At 39.0% G+C, this 13513-nt stretch overlaps 1 pseudogene; it reads left to right on the top strand.

Annotated features, from left to right (window-relative positions):
• Window positions 1-1292: 1292 nt before the first annotated feature.
• LOC149154824 (putative ribose-5-phosphate isomerase 3, chloroplastic pseudogene) lies at window positions 1293-1805 on the top strand (annotated as a pseudogene).
• The last annotated feature ends 11708 nt before the right edge of the window (window positions 1806-13513 follow it).

The raw sequence follows: 13513 nt of genomic DNA, 5'->3' as shown, positions 1-13513 counted from the left end.
CAATAAAATTTGAACTACAATATCGTGGACTTCACCCAACAAAATTTACCATTAAATCACATATCACTAAATTTATCATTAAACCACATATCACTGTATACAAATACAATAAATTTTTCTCCCTCATCCGGAGAAGATCTATCAGGCAACTCTGCCCTGCAAACTCATCATAATTGAAGGTGGTGTTTGATACGTAGGGCAGTGTCTTCCATTTTCCTTACACTTGTAATAGGATTTACTTCCATTTTCCTTACACATGTAATAGGATTTACTTCCTGATTGAAGAAGGTGCTTGATACGCAGGGCAATGCCTTGTCATTTTGCTTACACCTGTAATAGGATTTACTCCCTAGGTGAGTTTAGGCAAGCACAGTTACCAAAAAGAATTAGAAAAGTCGTTGATTCGGTTGGTTCCTGTGCTACAGTACGGATTTCCACTGGATCACAAATTCTATATTTAAATTTTTTCCCAAACACAAATTTCTATATTAACTTTTTTTAAACAAATGCAAATTCTATTTAAAAAAACAAATTTCTATACTAATTTTTTTTAAACAAGTGTAAATTCTATTTAAAAACACTTTATTGCACGAACTCTAAAACGCATCGCAGATAGTGATTACTAAAGTTACAGTCCACTGCTAAACAACCATCAATGGTGTAGATTTTAAATGGAGGGGTCTATTGTCGGTGGTCCACTACAAAAACGTTAGTTTGTTGACACTAGTTTTCGTTATTATTGAATAAATTTGGATTTGACAGGGATGATTCTAGAGAAGTTCTAAACTCATACGGAAATCTCCTTAGTGCAGTATCAAACTTTTATACAACTATGTCAGCTTTGAATTTAATAGTCTGACATTTCAATGCATTTTAGTTTTTGATCTATTAGTAGATAATTTAGCTTTCACGGGCCACTTAAAATCATGAACTAATGTATGTCTTTCTTTTTAGAAAGTAAGGACTTTACTTTTTAGAAAATAATTTCAATCACCTATTTTTGTCTCGCAATCCAAGTGTTATAGTTAGTTAGAGTTTAGTTTAATTTAGTTTAATTTTAAATTTATTTATTATTGTTAATATTTCTTATGTAATTTTATTCACTTGTTACGTCGTAAGGCATTTCTCTTTTAAATCAACTCCCCTAATTGCCACTGTGTATTTGTCTCAACCATTTGATCAGATGTTAGACGATTGAAAAGTTCCAAACCGTTGGATGAATAGTTAAGATAAGAAAAACCCTAACAGTTAGTTTAGGTTAGTTTCTTAGGTTCTTTTCAGCATAGGTTTTCATGTTGCACATAATTGCCTCAAATGTTGCTGAGCAGGCCGCATCTCTGAGCATCCCACTCTACTCGAGGAGCTTGATGATTAACCCAACATTGATCTCGCCATCGATGGCGCTGACGAAGTCGACCCAGAGCAATCTCACCCAGGGCTGCGGTGGCGATTTGCTCCGAGAGAAGATGGTGGAGGCTGCCTCGGCCATGGTCGTGGTCATCATCGATGAATCAAAGTTCGTCAATGGCCTCGGTGGCAGCAGCCTAGCAATGCCTGTGGAGATGGTTCCCTTCTGCTGGAAGTACAATGCTACAATCCCTCTTTCAGGCCGAGGGCTACGAGGCAAAGCTCAGGATGGACGGTGACAAGTTGTACATTACGACTAACCCAAATTACAACGTGGATTTGTATTTCAAGACTCCAATCAAAGATTTGAGGGCGTGGTCGAGCACAAGCTCTTCTTGGACATGGCTGCGACTGTAATCGTTACTGGGGTGGAAGGTGTTAGGGTCAATACCAAGTGATAAATTTTTGGGTTACCATGATGACTTTTGGTGTCCGGTACTTCCAACAAAGAGGTCGCAGATCCACATATTTCTGTCATTTCATTCTCTTTTGGGGTCGAATCCTGGAGATCTACGTTGATTGGGATTGTTTCTTCTCATTCTGTTTGCAAATATGAGTATCTTGGTCAACTAAGAGCGTAGGATTTGTTTACATGTGAGAGTGTAGATTTTTCCTAACTTATAAGATATGTTCGATTTATGGCACCATCTCCATTATAATCAAGTGATCGTAATTGTATGTTCCACATTTTTTGTCTTTGTGATAACATTGTACTTTATGACTAGGTCGAGGCCAGTTTACCTTGTATATTTTGCATGCTATGAGCCCAATGGTGAGAGAAAATGCACTAGAGAAGTTTTTATGCATTTCTCAAGTTTGACTAGTATGTTCTCTAAATCAAGCTTGGATTTTCAGAGGGAAACCCCTGAGCATTCAGGGTTGGGAGAGGAGACATACTTACCTAAGGCAGTTCTGACAGTGCATTCAGGGTTGGGAGAGGAGACATACTTACCTAAGGCAGTGCTGACAGTGCCCCCAAATCCACGCATGGAAAAGGCTAGATAATACATACATTAATGACACTTCATAAAATTATAATCCCTAGATAAACACCATATAAACGATTTTCCCCAAATGTAACTCGTTTTTGAGAATTTTGATACATGCTATTGTTAAAAAAATGCACATGCTAAGAGGTTAGAAGGTTGTGAGCCTGTCTAGGAGAATATGCATTACCACTTGACAAACTTGAAATACATGTTGGAGATGAACTGCAGAGGCTAGATAATACATAGATTAATGACACTTCATAAAATTATAATCCCTAGATAAACACCATATAAATGATTTCCCCAAATGTAACTCGTTTTTGAGAATTTTGATACATGCTATTGTTAAAAAAATGCACATGCTAAGAGGTTAGAAGGTTGTGAGCATGTCTAGGAGAATATGTATTACCACTTGACAAACTTGAAATACATGTTGGAGATGAACTGTTTGTATGCAGTAGTAGAAGACTTGATTATGAGGTGAAATCTGCAGATCCCATTATTATATCTCTGTTACAACAGTTTCTCCCATGCTATGTTAGTGCTTATGTCCTTGTGATAGGTTCCTAGGTGAATTATCAATTGGTGTTGTTGTGCTATATTCTCTTGTTCTCATTGGATTTAAATAGTAAAAATGGGTAGTAAAGGGATTGAGATTCATTATTAAAACTACTCATTATTTTCCTTTTTATGCACATTAGAGACCCTTATACTTTCAAGGATAACTAATAGAGAATATTATTGGCTTAATATTTTAGCGTAGTAGTCTTTGGGAGGGTTTAGCATAGTGGTCTTCCTTAACGGATTAGTGGTCTTCGTGGTGAATGCCCTCATGGTAATCTCATATTCTTTACTTCATAGTCTTGTTTCATGAGTGTTTTATGACGATAATAATTGTAGGTGGTTAAATGCTATGTTGGTGATTATTGATTAGCTTGCGAATACTTTCCATTAGGGGGTCGATTTTGGTATTTTGGTGTTGATGGACAGAGATATCTCAACACACAAACAATGTTAAGATCCTACTACGATGGTATATGCGATGGTTTGTTTTTGAAAACAAAACGTTGCTATGGTATATGGGATGGTTTGGTATTGAAAACCTATATTTTGACTGCTCTTAACTCGGGATTTTAAGTTTTACTGGAATTTCTAGTATCTTAACATAGAGGATAATATATAAAGTGAAAATAAATATTTGGCTCTCTAAGTATTTATTTGATTTCACATTCTCTCACAAGTTCATTTACTTCAATGCTGGAAATTGTGACTAGCAATTGGATCGTGGGATTGTTCCTTGAGTTTTTTTCAAAAAATTGAAACAATCTATGGATTGATGATTTTCATTGGTTTGGATGTGTCCTATCTACAACAGAATATATGTTACATTGTTTTTCTTGGTGCTAGTCTTTTAAATTATTCATAATTTGATGACTTTGTTGTTATGAACTTCACCTTAAACAACAACATTTTTTGCATAGCAGAAGATAGATATATGGCAATAAGTATCCAAGATTTGGTGATTTGATGGGGTTTATACATCCACAAAACAAGCGGATGGTCAAAGCGGATATAGAAAATAATATAAACATGTATAGTCACAATAGATATTTTAGAAGAAATATTTAGGATCATAGATCAATCTACAATGGTCTTTGGCAGTAGATGACCAATAACATTGAACAGTGATTTCTTGGAGCGATCCACGTATGTAAGTTGTAACGCCTTGGAGGATCGTGCAAAGGTGCATGCCCCTCTCGCTTGAAAATCGACTAAGTATTAGTGCGAGCGCTCCATAAAATGACGAAGGCATAAGTGATAATGCGCGCGCGGTTATGGAGGGCGCTCGCCCATTTATAAGGCAGACAGGCAGCTCACCTTATGAACGAGCCAATGAAGGTATGCACGAAGCGTTGGGGCAAGCCGACGGTGTTTTCCATAATTGTTGGGCGTTATGATTATAGAAGTGAAGGTCAGCCACATGGAGGACGACACACCAAGTGAGCGTATATAAGCTTGGAGGCGTACATTCATTTGGACATCGATAAACTCTCATCGCATTCTCTTCGCACAAAGGAGTGTGCGCACAAGAGATTGCGCAAAGACTACCGCAGCTCGCACAAGGGGAATGAGCCCGCCGAGCCGGGCAGAGGTTTCGAGTGCACGGTGGAAGAGTTGTGAAGTTTGTGGTGGTGCGCACGGGCACCCACGCCGGTTACACATTTGGATTGGGTTGAGGTTTGGGCACGGGTTGTGCACGGGTGCGCCCGCCCGCCCAATGCCAAGGTTATGTGTATATTGTATTTCGGTGGATTAGTAAGGCAGACCGTCGTGCGCTCTTGCACGGGCGGGCGCCCACTTGTATTATTAACGCCGGTGGAGCGCGGCTCCCGGCCATTGTAATTCCTCTTATATAATAAAAGATCGCTTCTTTTATATTATTGTCGAGTTATTATTATTCTTATATTGTTGATGGTTTCCGCACATTAATAATATGTAATTCATGTTTATTATGAATTGTTGAAGGCGTAGTTCGCAAAGTTAATTAACGATGGAACAAGTTGTTAACTTAGGCGGTGCCACACCCGGACAATTAAACAAAAAAAGAATTAGGGGCGTGACAGTTGGTATCAGAGCAGGTTCATTGGTGGTGAAGTCGTTGCTTATGACAGGTGAAGCTAATTCAGGGTTGAAGAAGTGTGATGAACAAGGAAAAGTTATGGAGAAATCATGGATGAACAGTCTGGGTTTCGTGGACTTGATGGTTCATGGCAAGACTATTCAAGCTCTAGTGGACATGGGGGCCACTCATAACTTCATGACGACACGGTTGGCAAAAGAGGTTGGACTGATGATCTTCCCATCGAATATGGAAGTCAAAGCAGTGAACTCTAGAGCTAAAGTGGTGGGTTTGGTACACAAAGTACCTGTGCAGATAAAAGACTGGAAGGGTCAGTTGGACTTCACAGTGATGGAGATGAACGACTTTGATATGATACTCGGACAAGATTTCTTGAAGGGAAACAAGGCTATTGTTGTCCCCTTCTGTGATGAGGTGGTGCTGGCTGGACAGACACAAACTTGGACTTTTCCCACTCATAGGCAAAGGAGGGAAGTCAAGGTGCAGCATGTTTCGGCACTATGTTTGGAGAAGGCTATGAAGGAGTCAGATATGGAGACATATGCGGTGATGTTCAAGGATGTCGAAGGTGATGGAGTGGGGACGCCTGTTCCAGCTGAGATACTTGATGTGCTGACCAAATATGAAAATTTGATGCCTGATGAGCTTCCGAAGAAACTTCCACCAAGGTGTGCAGTGGACCATAGCATTGAGCTTGAACCAGGGAAGCAACCCCCAGCTAAAGCACCTTATCGGTTGTCAAGGCCTGAGTTGGAGGAGTTGAAACGAAATTTAAAGGAGTTAACTAAGGCAGGTTTCATTAGACCTTCAAGATCCCCTTTTGGAGCTCCGGTATTATTCCAGCGGAAGAAGGATTTGAATGAGCTACGGATGTGTTGTGATTACCATGCATTGAACAAGCAGACGGTAAGGAACAGGTATCCTTTGCCATTGGTTGTTGATTGCTTTGACAAGCTTGTGAAAGCCCGAGTGTTTTCCAAGCTGGACTTGAGGCATGGGTATTATCAGGTGTGGATAGCTGAAGGAGACGAGAAGAAGATGACGATAGTAAGAAGGTATGGTAGGTTTGAGTTCCTTGTTATGCCATTCGGGTTGTGCAATGCTCCTGCTACGTTTTGCACTTTGATGAACGATGTTCTACGACCATACTTGGATTCGTTCGTAGTAGTGTACTTGGAAGATATAGTGGTGTTCAGTGACAACATGGAGGATCATAAGAAGCACTTGGCGATGGTGTTCGAGGCACTGAGGGCAAATCAATTTTTCTTGAAGAAGTCTAAGTGTGTGTTCGCTCAGACCTAGATTCCGTTCCTTGGACATATTGTTGGTCAAGGGTACATACGGATGGAGCCGAGCAGAGTGAAGACGATCGAGGACTGGGTTGAACCGAAGAATGTCCATGAGATGAAGGTGTTCTTAGGCATGACCAACTACCAACGAAAGTTTGTAGAGGGGTACTCCAAGGTGACATCAGCACTGACAGACTTATTGAAGAAAGACAAGAGGTGGAGTTGGACGAAGAAATGTTAAGAGGCATTTGATGACTTGAAGAAGAGGATGATTACAACACCGATACTGAAGTTTCCTGACTTCGAGAGACCATTTGAGGTGCACACTGATGCTTCGGATTTTGCCATAGGAGGAGTTCTTATGTAGGATGGGCATCCAGTGGCATATGAGAGTCGGAAGTTGCAGGATAGAGAACGGAGGTATCCGGTTCATGAGAAGGAGATGACTGTCATCATCCATTGTCTTCATGCGTGGAGGCATTACCTGATTGGGAAGCCGTTTGTTGTCAAGACTGACAACGTTGCAGCAAGTTATTTTGCATCACAACCGAAGCTTTCTGCGAAGCAAGCTCGTTGGCAGGACTTCTTAGCAGAATTCGACATGACTATCGAGTACAGACCAGGAAAGCACAATGCGGTAGCAGATGCCCTTAGCAGGAAGTGACAACTTGAAACATTGGAGGGAGCAGACTGGGCAGCAAGGAGTAGGAGTTGGGTTCAGATGTCAGAACAGATGCATAATAAGATCAAGGAAAGTGTTGAAACCGATACTTTGGCGCAGAATATAGTGAAGCAGATAAAGGAAGGGAAGACACGAAAGTCCTTTCTACGAGACAGGTTCTTGTTCTTTGGAAACCGACTCTATGTTCCAAAGTCATATGGGCTCATGAGGCACCTTTTGAAGGAGTGCCACGATTCTTCATGGGCTGGCCACCCAAGGCAGCGTCGTTCTTTGGCATTGTTGGAGAGAGGATTCTTTTGGGAGAAGATGCGAGAGGATGTAGAGGAGTATGTACATACGTGCATCATTTGTCAGCAGGACAAATCAGATACTTAGAGGCAAGGAGGACTGTTGCAGCCTTTGCCGATTCCTGAGAGGCCATGGATGAGTGTCTCGATCGACTTCATCAGTTAGTTACCACAGGTTCATGGGTATAATGGGATTATGGTCATGGTTGATCGTTTTTCCAAGTATGCTGTCTTTGTTCCTACAAGGATACCTTGTGGAGCCGAGCGGACTGCGGAGTTTTTCTTTAAGAACATAGTGAAGTATTGGGGAATGCCATTGAGCATTGTGTTGGATAGAGATCCGCGTTTTATAGGGAGATTTTGGACCACATTATTCAAGTTAGTCAGGACAGAGTTGTTGATGAGTTCGAGTTACCATCCGCAGACAAATGGGCAGACCGAGAGGATCAACGCATTGCTGGAGGACTACTTGCGACATTATGTGACGGCTGATTAGAAGAATTGGCCTGAACTCTTGGATATTGCTCAGTTTAGCTACAATATTCAAAAGAGTTCTGCGACGGGGTATAGTCCATTTGAGTTGGTGAATGGACAGATGTTGGTTGCACCGCATACCGTAGTGACGGGAGGCTTCTTGAGAAGTCCTCATGCGAAGAAGTTCATGAAGGCTTGGGAGGAGACCTTGGAGTTAGCACGGTTACGCTTGCACGATGCTGCAAGGAGGATGAAAAAGTATGCTGATCGTGGGAGATGGGAGGCACACTTCAGTGTGGGAGATATGGTGTTTCTCAGGATTACCAGAGAGCAGTTTCAGCCAGCCAAAGGGACGAAGAGAAAATTGACATGGAAGTATGACGTACCATTCCAAGTAAAGAAGAGAGTGGGGGAAGTTGCTTACGAGCTGGAGCTTCCACGCCATATGCACATGAAGCACCCAGTTTTTCATGTGAGTTAGTTGAAGAGATGTAGACTTGATTCAGACCATCCGGAGAGGGTTGAACTGATGAGAGGACCAACTAGGATTATGGACAGACCAGTACTAGAGTTGGAGAAGATTTTGAGTCTCAGAACTACAGGAGTTGGTTGCCACATGTGATGGGAATTTATTTGTAGATGGAAGGATGCACCGAAGGAAGACAGCTGGGAAATGGAGGATTCACTTTGGAGATGGAAGAACAAGATCAAGAAGTAAAACAGGAAGTTGAGGAGAAGAGCAGGATTGTCGAGGGCGACAATGATTTCCAATGGGGGAGGATGTAACACCTTGGAGGATCGTGCGAAGGCGCGTACCCCTCTCGCTTGAAAATCAACTAAGTATTAGTGCGAGTGCTCCATAAAATGACGAAGGCATAAGTGATAATGCGCACGTAGTTATGGAGGGCGCTCGTCCATTTATAAGGCGGACAGGCAGCTCGCCTTATGAACGAGCCGACGAAGGTATGCACAAAGCGTTGGGGCAAGCCGACGGTGTTTGGCATAATCGTTGGGCGTTATGATTATAGAAGTGAAGGTCGGCCGCATGGAGGACGACACACCAAGTGAGCATATATAAGCTTGGAGGCACATATTCATTTGGACATCGATCAACTCTCATCGCATTCTCTTCACACAAAGGAGTGTGCGCACAAGAGATTGCGCAAAGACTACCGAAGCTCGCACAAGGGGAATGAGCCCGCCGAGCCGGGCAGAGGTTTCGGGTGCACAGTGGAAGAGTTGTGAAGTTTGTGGTGGTGCGCATGGGCGCCCATGCCGGTTACACATTTGGATTGGGTTGAGGTTTGGGCACGGGTCGTGCACGGGTGCGCCCACCTGCCCGATGCCAAGGTTATGTGTAGATTGTATTTTGGTGGATTAGTAAGGCAGACTGTCGTGCGCTCTTACACGGGTGGGCGCCCACTTGTATTATTAACGCCGGTGGAGCGCGGCTCCCGGCCATTGTAATTCCTCTTATATAATAAAATATCTCTTCTTTTATATTATTGTTGAGTTATTATTATTCTTATATTGTTGATGGTTTCCGCACATTAATAATATGTAATTCATGTTTATTATGAATTGTTGAAGGCATAGTTCGCAAAGTTAATTAACGATGGAACAAGTTGTTAACTTAGGCGGTGCCACACGCGGCCAATTAAACGAAAAAATAATTGGGGGTGTGACATAAGTGCTTCAACCTTTGCTGGTCCTTTGAAAGAATCTTTCAAATTGTTTAATTCCAAATTCTCTCACAAGTTCATTTACTTCAATGCCTGAAATTTTAACCAGCAATTGGATTGTGGGATTGTTCCTTGTTTGTTTTTTTTCAAAAAATTGAAATAATCTATGGATTGAAGATTTTCATTGGTTTGGATGTGTCCTATCTACAACAGAATATATCTTACATTGTTTTTCTTGGTGTTGGTCTTTTAAATTATTCATAATTTGATGAGTTTGTTGTTATGAACTTCACCTTAAACAACAACATCTTTTGCATAGGTGAAGATAGATATATGGCAATAAGTATCTAGGATTTGGTGATTTGATGGGGTTTATACATCCACAAAACAAGCGGATGGTCGAAGGGGATATAGAAAATAATATAAACATGTATAGTCACAATAGATATTTTAGAACAAATATTTAGGATCAAAGATCAATCTACAGTGGTCTTTGGCAACAGATGACCAATAACATTGAACAGTGATTTCTTGGAGCAATCTTCATATGTAAGTGCTTCAACCTTTGTCGGTCCTTTGAAAGAATATTTCATATTGTTTAATTACAAAAATAATAGATCTATGGATTGTATATTTTTTCTCAACGAATACGTAATAACTGAAGAACGATAAATCTGCATACTTGTCAAGTTTGTTCACTCTCTAACAATGAATTATATATGTATGCTTTTTTTTTTTCAATGAATAGGTAATCACTGAACTTTGTGGGATTAAGAGGCAAGTAATTTAAGTATCCAACATTCAGTAAGCATGGGGATGCGTTATGAAACATCGATAGGAAGTACAGATAAATTAGGGTTCTGCATCTATATGAGGAATGTTTTTGGTATTTTCGACTTCCATGGTATGAGGAACTTTTGTCTTTTAGCAGCTGAAGATGGTTTCCATATCTAAACAATGACAAAAAAAATACATATTTTAGACAAATATGCAATGCGTTCATGATCCATGTTTATCAATTCAAACTAGGGTTATCATTATTTACTTGTTTATTTCTTACTACAAGACTTACGTCAAGTAGCTTTACCTGGTAGAACTCCTAGGAGGTTTTGTTTTATTACAAATTCGGTGATTGCTACAAACTTTTGTAAGTTGTTATATGTGTTAGTTTGCATATTTTTATTTGAATGCTTTGTTTTGAAATTGATATTCGCTTGTAGCATTGATCCGAAATGACCAATGCCTAAATCCTAAAATTTATAAACATAATTTGTAAAACAATATACTTCTAAAAATTCATGAAATTATAATCCCTATATAAACACCATATAAACATTTTCCCCAAAATGTAACTAGTTTTTGAGAATTGTGACACATAAATACGTTGATCGAGACCGTTTCTTCTCATTCAGTGTGCGAATATGAGTATCCTGGTCAACTAAGAGCGTAGGATCTGTTTACATGTGAGAGCATAGATTTTTCATAACTTATAATATCTATTTGATTTACGACACCATCTCCGTTATAATCGAGTGATTGTAATTGTATGTTCCACATTTTTTGTCTTTGTGATAACATTGTTGATATTTGCTAGGTCAAGGCCAATTTACCTTGTAGATTATGCATGCTATGAGCCGAATGGTGAGAGAAAATGCACTAGAGAAGTTTTTATGGGTTTCTCAAGTTTTCCTAATACGTTCTCTGAATCAACCTTGGATTTTCGGAGGGAAATCCTTGAGCATTCAGGGTTGGGAGAGGAGACATACTTACTTGAGGAAGTGCTGACAGTGCCCCCAAATCCATGCATGGCAGAGGCTAGATAATACACAGATTAATGACACTTCATAAAATTATAATCCCTAAATAAACACCATATAAACAATTTTCCCCAAATGTAACTCGTTTTTGAGAATTCTGACACATGCTATTGTTAAAAAAATGCACATGCTAGGAGGTTAGAAGGTTGTGGGCCTGTCTAGGAGTATATGCATTACCACTTGACAAACTTGAAATACATGTTGGAGATGAACTGCTTGTATGCAGTAGCAGAAGACTTGATTATGAGGTGAAATCTACAGATCCCATTATCATATTTCTGTTACAACAGTTTCTCCCATGCTATGTTAGTGCTTATGTCCTTGTGACAAGTTCCTAGGTGAATTATCAACTGGTGTTGTTGTGCTATATTCTCCTGTTCTCATTGGATTTAAATTGTAAAAATGGGCAGTAAAGGTATTGAGATTCATTATTAAAACTACTCATTATTTTCCTTTTTATGTACATTAGTGACCACTATACTTTCAAGGATAACTAACAGAGAATATTATTGGCTTAATATTTTAGCATAGCAGTCTTTGGGAGGGTTTAGCATACTGGTCTTCCTTAATGGATTAGTGATGTTCGTGGTGAATGCCCTCATGGTAATCTCATATTCTTTGCTTCATAGTCTTTTTTCATGAGTGTTTTATGATGATAATAATTGTAGGTGGTTAATGATATGTTGGTGATTATGGATTAGCTTGCCAATACTTTCCATCAGGGGGTCGATTTTGGTGTTGATGGAAAGAGATATCTCAGCACACAAATAATGTTAAGATCCTACTACAATGGTATATGGGATGGTTTGGTCTTGAAAACAAAACATTGCTATGGTATATGCGATGGTCTGGTCTTGCAAACCTATTTTTTTTACTGCTCTTAACTCTGGATTTGAAGTTTTATTGGCATTTCTAGTATCTGAACATAGAGGAAATAATATATAGAGTGAAAATAAATGTTTGGCACTCTAAATATTTATTTTATTGCACATTCTCTCACAAGTTCATTTACTTCAATGCCTGAAATTTTGACCAACTATTGGATCGTGGGATTGTTCCTTGTTTGTTTTTTTCAAAAAATTGAAATGATCTATGGATTGATGATTTTCATTGGTTTGGATGTGTCCTATCTACGGCAGATATATCTTACATTGTTTTTCTTGGTGCTGGTCTTTTAAATTATTCATAATTTGATGGGTTTGTTGTTATGAACTTCACCTTAAACAACAACATTTTTTTCATAGGAGAAGATAGATATATGGCAATGAGTATCCAGGATTTGGTGATTTGATGGGGTTTATACATCCACAAAACAAGCGAATGGTCGAAGGGGATATAGAAAATAATATAAACATGTACAGTCATAGTAGAGATTTTAGAAGAAATATTTAGGATTAAAGATCAATCTACAGTGGTGTTTGGCAGCAGATGATCAATAACATTGAAAAGTGATTTTTTGGAGTGATCCTCGTATGTAATTTCTTCAACCTTTGTCGATCCTTCGAAAGAATCTTGCAAATTTTTTAATTCCAAAAATAATAGATCTATGGATTGTATATTTTTTTCTCAACGAATAGGTAATAATTGAAGAATGATAAAATTTTTTATACTTGTCAAGTTTGTTCACTCTCAAACAGTGAATAATATATCTGTATGATTTTTTTTCCAATGAATAGATAATCACTAAAGTTTGTGGGATTAAGAGGCAGGTACTTTAAGTATCCAACATTCGGTAGGCATGGGGATGTGTTATGAAACATCAGTAGGAAGTATGGAAAAATTAGGGTTCTGCATCTATTTGAGGAATGTTTTTGGTATTTTCCACTTCCATGGTATGAGGAATTTGTCTTTTAGCAGCTGAAGATGGTTTCCATATGTAAACAATTGACAAAAAAATACATATTGTAGACAAATATGCAATGGGTTCATGATCCATGGTTATTAATTCAAACTAGGGTTATCATTATTTACTTGTTTATTTCTTACTACAAGACTTATCTCAAGTAGCTTTACCTAGTAGAACTCTTGGGAGGTTTTGTTTTATTAAAAATTTGGTGATTGCTACAAAATTTTGTAAGTTGTTATATGTGTTAGTCTGCATATTTTTATTTGAATGCTTTGTTTTGAAATTGATATTCGCTTGTAGCATTGATCCGAAATGACCAATGCCTAAATCCTAAAATTTATAGACATAATTTGTAAAACAATATACTTCTAAAGAATTCATAAAATTATAATCCCTAAA

The sequence above is a fragment of the Pinus tabuliformis genome, chromosome 9 (genome assembly GCF_031772625.1).
Source record: "Pinus tabuliformis cultivar Carrire ecotype Pingquan chromosome 9, CPIR1, whole genome shotgun sequence".
Classification (NCBI taxonomy): domain Eukaryota; kingdom Viridiplantae; phylum Streptophyta; class Pinopsida; order Pinales; family Pinaceae; genus Pinus; species Pinus tabuliformis.
This window is presented reverse-complemented; position numbering and strand designations above follow the sequence as displayed.